Here is a 13,663-nt window from a genome sequence, read left to right as displayed (position 1 = left end):
TCAGGAGGGAGACTATTCCATAGTTTCGGGGCGATGGTGGAAAAGGCTCGGCCAGCCCATCTAGATGTTTTAAATCTGGGGACAACAAGAAGATTTTTCGAGGATGACTGAAGTGTTCTATTAGGGATGTAAGGGCTGATGAGGGTTCTTATGCCTTCCGAACCAGCACCAAACAGAGCTTTGTGTGTAAGACAAATGATCTTGAAGGAAATTCTGGCTTGTATAGGAAGCCAGTGGAGATCCTTCCTAGCTTGGGTCACCGATGAAAGCCTAGGTAAGTTTAGGACCATCCTAGCTGCAGCATTTTGAACAGTTTGAAGGCGATGTAGTGATTTCTTATTTATACCTCCATACAGCGCATTGCAGTAATCTGACCTGAGGACACCAGGGCCACGGTTGACTGCTTGCGTGCCTCGGATGACAAATATGGAACAATCTTTTTGAGCATCCGAATGATGTTGCAGCAGGTGGATACTGTTTTATTGACATGAAGATCAAAAGAGAGGGCTGAATCCATAAGAACCCCAAGGTTCCTGGCCAAGTTGGTGGGATGGGGGCAATTTCCCAGGGCTGGTGGCCACCAGTCTCCTGACCAGATGTCATGGTTTCCCCCAAAGATGAGAACCTCTGTCTTCTCCCCATTCAATTGTAGGTAGTTTCGCACCATCCAATTTGATACAGCCTCCATACATGTTCTAAATTTGAAGGCCGCTTCTGTGATGGGTAGGGTGGAAGATACGATAAACTGGATGTCATCTGCATATGACAAGATTTGATATCCAAAAGATCGTACTACCTCGGCAAGTGGGGTTACGTAGATGTTAAATAGAAGAGGGCTCAAAGAAGAGCCCGGAGGAACCCCACATTGCACGGTCTTGGAAGGGGATAGAAAACTGCCAAGCTTCACCCTTTGTTGTCTCTGGTGGAGAAAGGAGGACAGGAGGCTTAGTGCACTTCCCCTCACTCCTATTCCCCTCAGCCGCTCAACCAAAATTGTAGGGGATAGGGTCTCAAATGCTGCTGTAAGATCTAAAAGTACCAGCAGCGTAGTCTGTCCCCTATCAACCTCTAGGCTGATGTTATTTGCCACGACCGTAAGTGCTGACTCGGTGCTGTGCATAGCCCGAAACCCATGTTGGGAAATATTGAGAAGACCATTTTCCTCTAGATATGTGGTCAAATGACGATTTAAATGGGTCTCCAGCATCTTGGCCGGGGCCGGTAGCTAGGAGATGGGTCGGAAGTTCTTTAATACTTCTGGATTCAGAGATGGTTTCTTAAGGAGCGGCCTAACAACTGCCAGTTTCTATATGGTTGGAAAGGATCCTTCAGAGATGGCTTGATTCATAACTCCTAACAGTGGGGGGGGGGAGTACTACCTCTCTACATGCCTTCAATGTTTTTAATGGGCAGGGATCTAGAGGTGAACTAGATTTAATGGTGTCCAGAAAGACACTTAGTTCGTTCTGGGTCAGGAGGGGAAAACAAAAAAACTGACAGCATGAATCTGCTCCAGGGGTTCATTGTTTAAAAGGGGTACAGATAAGGGCAACAGTTCTTTGTTAATATCCAATTCCATGTTGCGGGTTTTGAGGGATGGATATATGTCAGAAACTTTGGAATGAAAAAAGTCTGCTATATTATCACATAGTTCCTGTGACTCCGCAATGGGGTCGATAACTCTGGGGATTGACAGGTCCCTTGATGATTTTAGCGAGGTGGTGATTTCGCTAAATAGTCTAGTTCTTTTTTTCAACATCAATAGCCTTTTTATAATTTCTCAGTGCTAACTTATGTTGCCTCTTCTCCGGGGAATCGGGGCGTGCGTACCATGCTCTTTCCATCTTTCGACATTTTTACCGTAGGAGTCTCCGTCTTTCTGAAAACCATGGCGCTGAAGGGGTCTTTCTTGCGGAATAGTGTTTTTTAAGGATGGCTAGGGCATCCATTGCCTTGGAGAGTCCATTTGATAGATTCAGAGCGCCTGCATTTAAATCGGAGGGGGAACCTAGGTCTGAGATGAAAGGAGCAAGGGTAGTATTTGAAATCTTGCTATGGTTTCTTTTAAAGTTCCAGATCTTCCTATTAGCTTGATTCCCCACCCCAAAGGGGGTCGCATTAAGAAAGAGTGGGACTGCACAGTGATCAGACTACGACAGGGGGATGGGAGTTGCTGTCGATAGTCTGGTGTCATTGGAAAAGATACCGTCTAGGGTATGTCCGGTAAGGTGTGTAGGACCATTCACCAACTGGCTTAACCCACATGACAGGAGTAGCTCTATTAGAGATATAGTATTGTTGTCATCATGTCTCTCCAGATGATAATTAAAATCCCCCAGAAGAGTAAAATTGGGGTTACTTATAAAAGGCTCTAGAAAAGTAAGTAAGTCAAGACAAAAGGTAGTTCTAGGGCCAGGGTGTCTATAACATAGAATCCCAGGAAATGAGGCAGAGGGGGCAAGCCGGATAGTAAAATAAAGTGCCTCCTGGTTGCCGGATGAAGATGAAAGAGGCTCAATACGACATATGTAACAATCTTTACATAGAATTGCCAATTCTCCACCCCTACATTTTAATCGGTCCATTCTGGTTAAGGCATAGCCATCAGGAATAGCCTCCACCAGATCTGATCCTGAGGAGTCCATGCACCAAGTTTCAGTTATAAAAACCCAGGGGGGTTTCCTCTGTGTTACAAAATTGTTAAATGCATCTTTGTTTTTTATCAGAGACCTTGCGTTTATGAGAAAGCCAGCTGGATTTTCTAAAGGTTCTGATCTAGCCTTCTGGACTGGTTTGTAGTAAAAAATCTGATCTCGCCGCTTTTTAAAAAAATTAATGCTTTTTTGGGCCCTGGGGTCCTTGTGAGAGCCCCTGAGTAGGCCTAGGGTGCCAGGGTGATTCTACCCTACCCCCTTTTCATGTTTTGCGTGTTTGTTTTACTGCTTCCTTGTGCCTCGGTTCAACCGAGGCACAAGATTGCTGCCAACACTTCCTGGTTTAAAGTGTTGACAGCCAATTAAAATGCAGCTCGTGATCGGCAGGGTGCACAGATCCTCCGTGCCTCTATATATCGAAACTTTTATTTTTTGCTTTTCTCAGTAACTACTGAATCGTTTTACACCATTTAAGAAAAAGAGTTCTTTCTGAAACAAGGACTACCTTTTTGCCAAATTCGGTGTAATTACGTTCAGCACTTAGGGCTGTAGGCATGTCTAAAGTTTCCTATGGGAATTAAAATGGAGAAAACACATTTTGGGACCCCCTTTTTTCTCGGCTTCCCGCTTGCTGAATCACCCCAAAATCTGAAAACTGAAATCTGAAAAAGTTGAGGGTACAGGATGTAGAAGGTGTGCAGCGGTTCTTATGGAGAGGGTATTGCTGTAGTCCAGTCGGCGGGTGATAAAGGCTTGTGTCAGGTGTGACTCATTTGAAGGGGTTGCTACTTGAAGATCTTACATAGCATGCAGAGAGTGAGGAAGCAAGTGGAGGAGATGGCGTTGAACTGTGATTTCATGGTGAGCTTGTTGTCAATGATGATTCTGAGTTTTCTGGTGTGGCTGGAGGGAGCGGGGGCATAATTCCATGTGTTGCCGCTGTTGCCAAAGATTAGTAATACCATCTTGTCTGTGTTCAGATGCAGGCACTAGTTCTTCATTCCGTTGGTGACTTTCGTCATGCATCTGTGGAAATTGGTTCTGGTGGTGGTGGGGTCATCGGTGAGTGAAAGGATAAGTTGGGTGTCATCTTGATAGGAAATTATGTTGACACTGTGGGATCTGACAATGTTGACCAGCGGGGTCATATATGCATTGAAGAGCATCGGGCTGAGGGATGAGCCCTGTGGGACACCTCAGGTGATCTTCTTCGGTTCAGAGGTGAAATGTGGGAGGTGGATCATCTGGGTTCTTCACGTGAGGAAGGAGGTGATCCATTTAAACATGATACCTTGGATGCCGATGTGGTGAGTCTTTCAATCAGTGTGTGGTTGGATACGGTATTGAAGGCTGCCGAGAGATCATTGAGGATCAAAGCCTCTATTTCTCATTTGTTAAGGAGGGTTCAGATGTTGTTGGTGCTGTAATCAGTGCAGTTTTGGTGCTGTTATTGCTTCAGAAGCCAGATTAGGAAGCGTCGAGTAGCTGTTTCTGCTCCAGGTGTGCCATTCATATAGCCTTTATGGACCTCTCCTGTGCCTTTAAAACTGTAAACTGTTTGAAATTATGAGACCTGCTAAGATCCATGGGGGTTGAACAGCTCTGGTTGATTTACTTTGTCACCTGCATTGGGACAAATTTGTGATGGTGTTACTCTCAAGCTGGAGACAGTTCCTCACGTATTAAATCATTCTAGGGGCGTCAGGCAAGGACTTATTCCCGTTAAAATTAAATAGCGCGTTTGTCATGAGATAATCTTCTGCTTTACTCGATATGCAGTGAAGTTTAACTACTATACAGAGTTTTTAACAAAACAGAAGCGCACTCGCAAGGGAAGCATGGCTTCAGGGGAGATCTACGATACATTGCCCCACCGCATACACACAACTATACAAGCGAGACACTAGTACTAAAACGTTGTTTCGCCTTTTCGTTACACACTTTGTTCTACAACTATTGTTATTTGACACAGAATACTCCGTATTTAAAGATCGTCAGAGTGGGTATTATTAGAATTCATCAGTTGTTTTTATAAGAAGACACACATTGGAATATAGATAGAATTATGTAGTATATGGCTCATATGCTACATCGCTATTGGGCCATGAAATGGGTTAAGAATTTCACAGACTTCTAAAATTATGTAGGAAATGTCCCGGTTAGTATACACACATGGACCCCAGTTATTATAGGTAGAAACAATGTTTTCTCTAAATAACTTATTTTTCAATAATTATGTTTTTCCCTGCATTTCAGGTGATTTTGTCCACAGAGCCGGGCCTCATTGACAAACGCTGGTGCCAAGAGAGGATAGGTCTAATCCTCGTGGTGCACTGGTAAATTTACCATTGCAAAGTTGTTGAATGAATGGGGTTTTTAGTTTGATAGACAAGAGATGCAGTTTTTTTCTTCACTTATTTTTCAGATGTCAGATACATCATGTCCACATGGAGGATTTGAAATTGGATAACAAATCATGTGACTTTGAAAAACAGTATGTATAAGAAATGGCTTTTTGGCAGTGACAAAGCTTTTTTGAAGCATTAAGGTCCTGAAGAAAGCTAGGGAGTTTGGCCCCGTAAGCTGAAACACGTCGACCATAAGAGCAGTGCCGTATTTAAACTGCTCTTGAATTACTTTCTCACTGTTTTTAGATAGGAATACATCTGCGAGATCAGAATTAAGAGAGCTTTCAATACTCTCAGTCTCCGTTGTAAATCCTATTTTAACTCACATTTTGCTTTTGTTTATCTTGCACTGCACCATTATATTAGAGAGTTTTTCCCTCTTATACTATTCTCCTGTAAAGAATTCTACAAGAGGATACAACTTGTTTCTTATGTCCTTCTCCAATTTGGAAGTAGGGCGAAGTAAAGTTGTTTGGCTTCCCAGATGATGACACTGGGATCCTTTGCGGAATCTTTCTCTCTGCATCTTGACCCTGTCTTCAATACAAACCCTTTCTGTCTGTCTTTTGCACTCTATTTTTCGAGCACCTGGAACTTTTAGTGTTCATACATTTAGGGTCACTTTTTGAATAGACTTCGGATTACTTTGTGATTGATGAAGGATTTATTTCAGCCATCTTCCTCCTTTCCATTCATAGAAATGGCCTAGATGACTATTTAACAATTTGTGGCAGAGCTATTCCCCATTTACAGACAATGCTGTCCTCATTGCCAGAAAAGCAAATGTGCCACTGATTTGATTGGGTTGGTCCTCATTTTATTGTTTATCTAGTATAATGGGGTGACTCAGTGCCCCTCAGAACCTGGGTGTACATGAATGCGGAGAATGTTGGTTCTGTCAGGTACAGAATTACTTCTAGGATTACTGAATATTAAGAATATTCAGTAATCCTAGAAGCAATTCTGTACCCGACAGAACCAATATTCTCCACATCCTTATTTTATTGTGGCACAAAATCTAAAATCAACCAGAATCAGTTTGTGTAACCCCTTTGAGTGCTTCCCTGTGCCTTGATAATGTACTCTGAATTCCGTGCTTTTTATATTTGAAACATACTTTCTCTGACACGGATGTCCCCCATTACTATGATAACCCTGGGGTCTTAACCATAGACTCTAAAGATACCACAAGAAACACATATTTAATATGTAAGGCTAGGGTGCATAATTTAAAGGCAGAATCTTTGAGGACAGTGTTTGCACATTCGGCTCCATGTGTTTCTGCCGAAATATAAACGTATATGACTTTTATCCAAAATTTCGAATACAGTTTTATTTCACTTGTTTTAGACTCGGTACTGTGCATTTTGTATTTGCTTTCTCGATACAGGGCTGGTGGTTTGATTTGCTACCTATATTCTATTGCGATTTACCCCAACCTCAAAGCACGAGCCACTTTATGTTATTTTGCACAATATATTGTGTGGATCGCGCAGGCATTTATTGGTACTTCATTTGCCGCGCTGCTTACATTAGAAAACATCATGCTGCCCTGGCATATCTACAGAAATTACCTTCACCTCTTATATGCTATGCTGCTTTATATTTTATCAAGAGTGCACTTATTATAAGGCAGTGTTATGGAACCTCTGTAATGCTGTCATTTGATGTCTGTTGTATTCGTTTGCGATTAATGTGTCTATGTATGTATACATCTAATCCATCCGTATTTTTCTTTTTATGGCCTCTTGCAATAAAGTATGTTTCGATTCAATTCAAAATATACTTATAGGGTCAATTACACACTAGGGGGCAGATTTATGTCGGACTTGCGGCACTTTTGCGCTGCTGTTGCGTCACTTATGTGACGCAGTGGCGGCGTAAACCCTGCGCCACGTTGCGACATACTTACACGTGACGCATCTATGAAGATGCGTCACGGTGTAAGGCCCTGCGCCACATGAAACCTGCGTAAGCTTTCATGTGGGCGTTTCCACGCAGGAGGGGCGTTCCGTCGCAGGAACTTCCCTTAAAAGTGACTCAGTGAAATCTACATGATTTGACTGAGTCACTTTCCCAACGCTGATGCGTCGAAACCCTGCTCCTGCTTGAAGCCGGCGTACGGCTTGACGCACCACGTTAGAGATAGGGCAAGTTGGAATAGTGCTGGAGTTTCGTGCCGCAAGCAACACAACTTGAGCACTGCGCCGACTTCACGCCCTAGATGAGACACGCATCTGTTTATTCCTGCGCCATGGTGCACCGCATTGTAAATGCGGCGCACCATTGGTGGCGCAAGGATAAACTTGCGTGCCGTATCTTTCCTGGCGCATCTCTGCCGATTTGCAGAGATGCGTCAGGCAACATAAATCTGCCCCTTGGAGTATTTCAGTTTTTTTTATTTTTTATGTCAGAATTATTTGGATAAAGGCACCTGCACAGAAATTATCATTTCCAGTTAATGAAAACAATTCCTACTCTAGATTCTGTTTTGACTCTGGAAGTTTACATCACTATTAGACATATTTGAAAGCAGATACGTAGAACCGATATTTACCATCAACGTTAGAGCATACCACACCATATAGATCACTTTTTACAAATGTTCCTATTCACAAAAATATTTGTCTACCTTAACTGCTGCCTACTGCTCGCTACAGAAGCTTCCGTGACAACTAGGGGGACACTTTAAATAGGACTCTTGCCCACATTTGAAAGAAATATTTTGATTTCATGCAAATAGCTACACCTTTTGAGTCTTAGGTTCAAGAAAAAAAGCCATATTTACGTCAGCGCAGAGTGAGGTGGTATTTACTGACATATTTCAAGTCAAAATAGATGATATTTCAATGCAGTTTGACTTGGAGAGACTTTGGGGAAGTCCTAGGTAGAAGAAAGGGCCTTGACTTGTAGGCAGTGGAGAGATTTGAGGTGTCTGTTCATGTCTTGTTGTTCCAGGAGATGGAAAAATATTTATGGAATTACTATTCTGCCGTCTATCTATTAATATACCCATGTTTCTTCAGCCAGATACAATTTTTGATAATGTTTTACTTAATGTTGATGACAGGAGATATGTGTTCCTGTTCACCTTAAAAAAAGAGTGAGGTTTCAAAATCCCAAGTTACTATTTTACTGCAATATCAACAGGCCCGGCTTTAGGGTGTGCAACCGGTGTGGCTGCACTTAGCACTGGCCTGGAGGGAGGTGCACTGACCTGGGGGAGGGGGGGGGAGGGCTTTGTTTAGCAATAACTTGCAATTTAAATGCACCTGTTGCAGAATTCTTTATGTGTCCACCTTTCAGGCAGCAATAAAAAAATGTCAAGAGAACTCTTTCTGCTGATGTTCCTGCTAGAGAGAAAGATCGGAGTTTTGTCCAGTGCCAGTTTTGACTCACCATAAAGTAGCGCAGAGGGTTAATATGCCTGCTGCAAAGAACAGGTCTGTATTTTATGTGGATATCTGAGTGGATTAGTACAGCCAACCTTTACCAGCTCTTTAAACCAAATGAAATGTGAGAGATGGGGTATGGAGAGATGAGGGGCCCTTTTGCCGGGTGGTAATAAAGGAATCAGAGGGGGCAGTCATGGGGAGGCACCCAAAAATATTATCGCGCCGGACGCCACCAGCACTAAAATGAGCCCTTTTTGGCTACAACAACTGTCTTGAGCTATGATTATTCTGAATACTCATACTGAAACATCACTTGGGGCCCTCTAAACTGTAAACTGAAAAGTTGTGGTATTGGAAAATCAGTGACTAGGCAATTAATTCTAATCTAAAAATATGGCATTATTTAAAAGCAGTGTTTAATTTGAGCAAGTGAGGCCCGCCAGCACTCATTTTTGGGGACGTGTACATATTTTTCCTCATCAAACTAAGGAGTGAAACACACACAAGGAGGAAAGAAGAAGGAATAGAAAGACCGAAAAACAATGTGACAAAGGAAGAAAGAGGATCCTTCAAGAGTGTGACGAAGGGGTAGTGTGGTAACGAAGTACACACAGATGTTTCCAAAATGTACTTTATTCCTGAAATGCTCAAGCAGAGGGTAACACGATCCTGCCAGCGCAGCACCAGTCAGCAACTGATTACAGAGCATTTCCCTGATATTCCGGAACTTAGAACCCATTACAAATAATAATGCACCCCGAGCTTAAGCGCTAATGCATGTAAAAGAATACAAATAGACGTCAGCCCACAACACATCCCCTTCTCTTAAACAACAAAACAATCATAGTACTACAAATTCAAATAAATGCAATATAATGACCACCAACCCCCCTTAAAAACAAGAACACAACAAAATAACCGAAATAAGGATGTTTGTATTCCTATATACATCCATTCACAAGTATTTTAGAAACGAGGGAGGTTTTCTAACTCTCTTACCCTCATCCACATTCGAATGAGAAACGTCCATTTGCTGAGGTTCAAATTCTAGGGGAGTATCCGTGGTACCAGTATTACATACATCCATAAAATTGTATTTTACTTCAACAGATGAACTGGAATCACTGTCACCTCCCAGTGCAAGGGAAGTAGATTCAATCCCGACAGTAGCTTCCTCAACTCCTTCCCAAAATGTCAATCAATCAATCAAGCTTTTTTCCGTATACATTGTACAACCATAAAAACATTCTATATAAAAACAATAAAAATTAACTTACAGGCATATGCATCAACATTCCGTAATACACGTCGGTAATAGCGAAAAATACCGAATCGCTATTAAGGACATGCAAACCGCGATGCATCAAACAAATCGGTAAAAATTACTGAATCAGTAAAAATCGCTATTAAATAGCGAAAGTACACCTGCACGAGTAGCAAATACCGAGTTAGCTAATACCGATTCGGTATTACTGAATCCTGTATTAGCGATTTCGGTAATAGCGAAAACGGGCAAATTACGCGACGCTTCGGATGCGGGCCGATGACATCACAACCAGGAAGTAGGACCGCCACGCTGCATTCTGTGTTCGGAGTTGCACTGAGGAGGAGGCAGAGCACAGGAGCTGAGGACCAAGACTGAACCTGTAGCAAGCAGGACAAGGCAAGCAGGAGAAGATGGAGAAGGAGGCCCCCCCAGCAGGGAAAGGACACACACCGAAAGCGCAAAAGGAAGTTTTCTGATAAGGAGCTGGAAATCCTCATCGAGTGCGTGACCAGCAATAATGACAGACTGCGCAGAGGGTCAAGGATGCTGATGGCACAGGAGGGGGCACATCCAACGTGACGCCAAACACTGTCCTGGAGGATCTAGTGGAGTCCATCATAGAACGGGAAGCTGTTGTGGGGGTCACACGTCTGGACACCTCTGGTGCTGCGGAAGGAGGACAAGGTAAGAAGCATGGCAGCGTAACAATGCAGCGTGTACTAAGTCCCTGCCCAATCCCCCATGCCAGACCCAGTGCCCATGTAGTGTTGCCCTAAACACATACCCTCACCAATGTGTTGCACCATGGGAGTTGTAGTACATACATGAATGGGTGCATGCCAGAGCACAGAGATGAATACAGCAGCTAAGGGCCAATTGTCAGACTGAAAATGTTATTTATTGTGAGATGCCACTGCTATTTCCACATACTATACCATGATTATAACTATGCACTGTTTCACACACAGATGCATCCCCCCTACGATTCAGACGACAGTGCCCGCCTCGTCATCTCTGAGACGCCAGTGTTGTCAGAAGCCGAGTGCTCACATGGAGCTGAAGCCATGTCCTCCCCTTCACCATCACGGCGGTCGACACCTCCACCATCCCTGCAGTCCAAGGCACCACCACCACCACCAGCACCAACCTCGCGGTCCAAGACACCACCAGCACCAACCTCGCGGTCCAAGAAACCACCACCACCGACTCCAGTGCGGGCCACTCCGCAGAGCCGCAGAGCTGATGTTCCCTCCCTGCCCCTGATGGAATCTGATCAGAGTTCAGCACCCCCAAATGTTCCACGCCAGGCTGTCGTCACTCCAACCAGCCAAACATCATCACGACAGCGCATCAGGCAGAGGGCTGTGACCCCGGCTCGTGGTGCTGCAAGACCAGTCGATCTGTCCGGAGGGTACGGAGTTGTGGAGACCCAGATGCTGCGTGTCCAGCGCCTGCAGGGGAGACACATGGGTGCCATGATACTCTCCATGACCAAGCTATGCAATAAAGTACTGTAGTTACACGGGTACCAACTCTTGAGGCATCATCACTTGAGTTTTGTAAAAATAAATTGACACTATTATTATGAAGGGAAAATTAAAGGGGCCCTAAAACATATCCTTGTCGTATCCCCAGGGAGACACTAAAATCAGAAGTACATTCACCTTTTGGGCCAAAACGCACTCTTGAAGTTAGAAGGGCGTATATTTGTGATAGATAGATTATAATATCGTGAGGATGGCCCATCCCTTTCAATGTTTGCCATAGTTTAACATGGTTATCTAAATTGAAGGCACAGGTGAGGTAAACGAAGCAGAGGTGAAATTGTCCTTCTTTAGCATGGGTATATTTCCCTATCAATAGCTCAAGGTTTACACACTGTTCTATCACTCCTATGCCCCTCCTAAATCCGTACTGGGCATCAGTTAAAATTGTGTTCTGGTTTGCTCAGCTTTCCAGTCTTTCTAACACGATTTTGCCCATCAATTTAGATATTGAATCGAGTAGGAATATGGGCCTATATCACTGTGCATTCCCTCTATCACTTTTTGTAAAAATGGGTACAATTATGCTTTCCACCCAAGTTACAGGTAACACTCCCACTAAAGTAGCATTAAGAACACCTAATAAAATCATTAACAAAAAAACTATATCAGATCCCAACCCCCACCTCTCTACTGCTTCCACTCTACTTGTAGTGCCTGGTTGGCTGTGACGGTGTCCCCGCTACTGCATAGGAGCAGCGAACAGAAGCAGTGAGCAGAGATCTGTGGGAGTAGCTACATCCACCAAGAGCCACAGGATCTTGAAACACTGTTCGATCTCGACACCGACAGCAACCATTAAAAATTAACTACCAACTACTAGCTACCAGCCTACTCGTTTACCTGGGCAGCCATGAGGTCAGGAAGAGTGAGTAGGTCTATTATAAAACCAATGCTAAAACGTAAAAAGGAGGCTGTAGTAGAAGGTGGAGCTCCAACAACACCCTCAGACAAAGACCTCAGTAAAACAACAAACATTAAGGTAAATGAGGACGTTGAAGACACCAACATTGACAAAAAAATCAATAAAGACATGGGCTCCCCTGGATCATTGGCACGGACGCCAGCAAAGATAACAATCCAGCAACCACAAAGGGACTAAACCCCACAAAGGGACTAAACCCTGCAAATCAAACAAACAATAGTCTTAAAGGGGAGAAAAGAGATAGAATTGAAGAGCTCATAACTATAGAAGGAGAGCCCTCCAGAAAAATCTCAAACTCCTATCAACCAAAAATTTACACCAAATTTGCATTTCTAAAAGATCCTGGAATGGCAATTTATACAAAAAACGGGAATCTAGAGGGCTTACCAACCCCATTGGAGCCAGGAAAGATAGAATATCCCCCACAACTAATACAAAAAACACTGGAAATTGAAATAAACGTAAAGATTACAGTAGCGGATATTCACGCGGACAATAGTCGCACGGTGCACGCCGAAAGTTGGCAAAAAAGCAAAATTGGGGAAGAAGGCACAGGAGGGAAAACAACGGAATGGCCAGTGGAGGCCAGTAGTCCACCAGACACCCAACTAAAAAGCTCTCAAGGCAAGGAAACATCTCCCAGCAGGGTTAAAACAGAAAGCTTTCATGGCAAGGAAACATCTCCCAGCGGGGTTAAAACAGACAGAGCATTAGATCCTACCACCAATCCAGAACATCAGGAGTCGCAAGACTGGGGTGATCAATCAACACCATTCCTACGACAAAAAACTCAGAATGTACTGGATAAAAGGACCATAACACCTCAGTCAAACAGTAGCCTCTCACCGATGCTGAAGAACACACAAGCTGGTTCCCTAATGGCCTCAAAAGAGCAGAGAGAAATGGGCCGACTCAATTCACCTCAGAACCAGCTACAGGAAAATTCATACACCATAGACAGTGATATGACCTTTCTTGCAACACAATAGTGGGAAGACCTAGTGGCCTCATATAACCTAAAACCCACTAAAACCCCCTATATAGAAAAACCCGTCAGCATGTACAGAGAAGAGAGTAAAAGCCAGTCTAACACATTCTGGGCAACCTTATTAAATACAAATCAACCATCAGCAACATCTCTACAAAACAAATCTGATAAACTAGACATGCAGCTAACAGTACTGCAAAATGGCCTCATTAAAAGGGGACAGGACAGAAAGCAGCAGAACTCTCTGAGTAAGTAAGAACGGAATGTGACTGCTCCCCTATAATAGACAAGCTATCAACGTTACCGACAATGTTAGAGAACCTTCTGGCAAATTTGAAACCAAACACAACATCTGATTTAACAGCTATAGTCAATGTGGGAATAGTAACCGAGGACAATCAAATAAATGGAATCATAAAAGGAGCTGAAAACAAGTTGATTCAAAATGAGGAGAACTTTCCTCTCAATTCTAGACAATCCCC

The sequence above is a fragment of the Lissotriton vulgaris genome, chromosome 8, assembly GCF_964263255.1.
Source record: "Lissotriton vulgaris chromosome 8, aLisVul1.2, whole genome shotgun sequence".
NCBI classification, from domain to species: domain Eukaryota; kingdom Metazoa; phylum Chordata; class Amphibia; order Caudata; family Salamandridae; genus Lissotriton; species Lissotriton vulgaris.
This window is presented reverse-complemented; position numbering follows the sequence as displayed.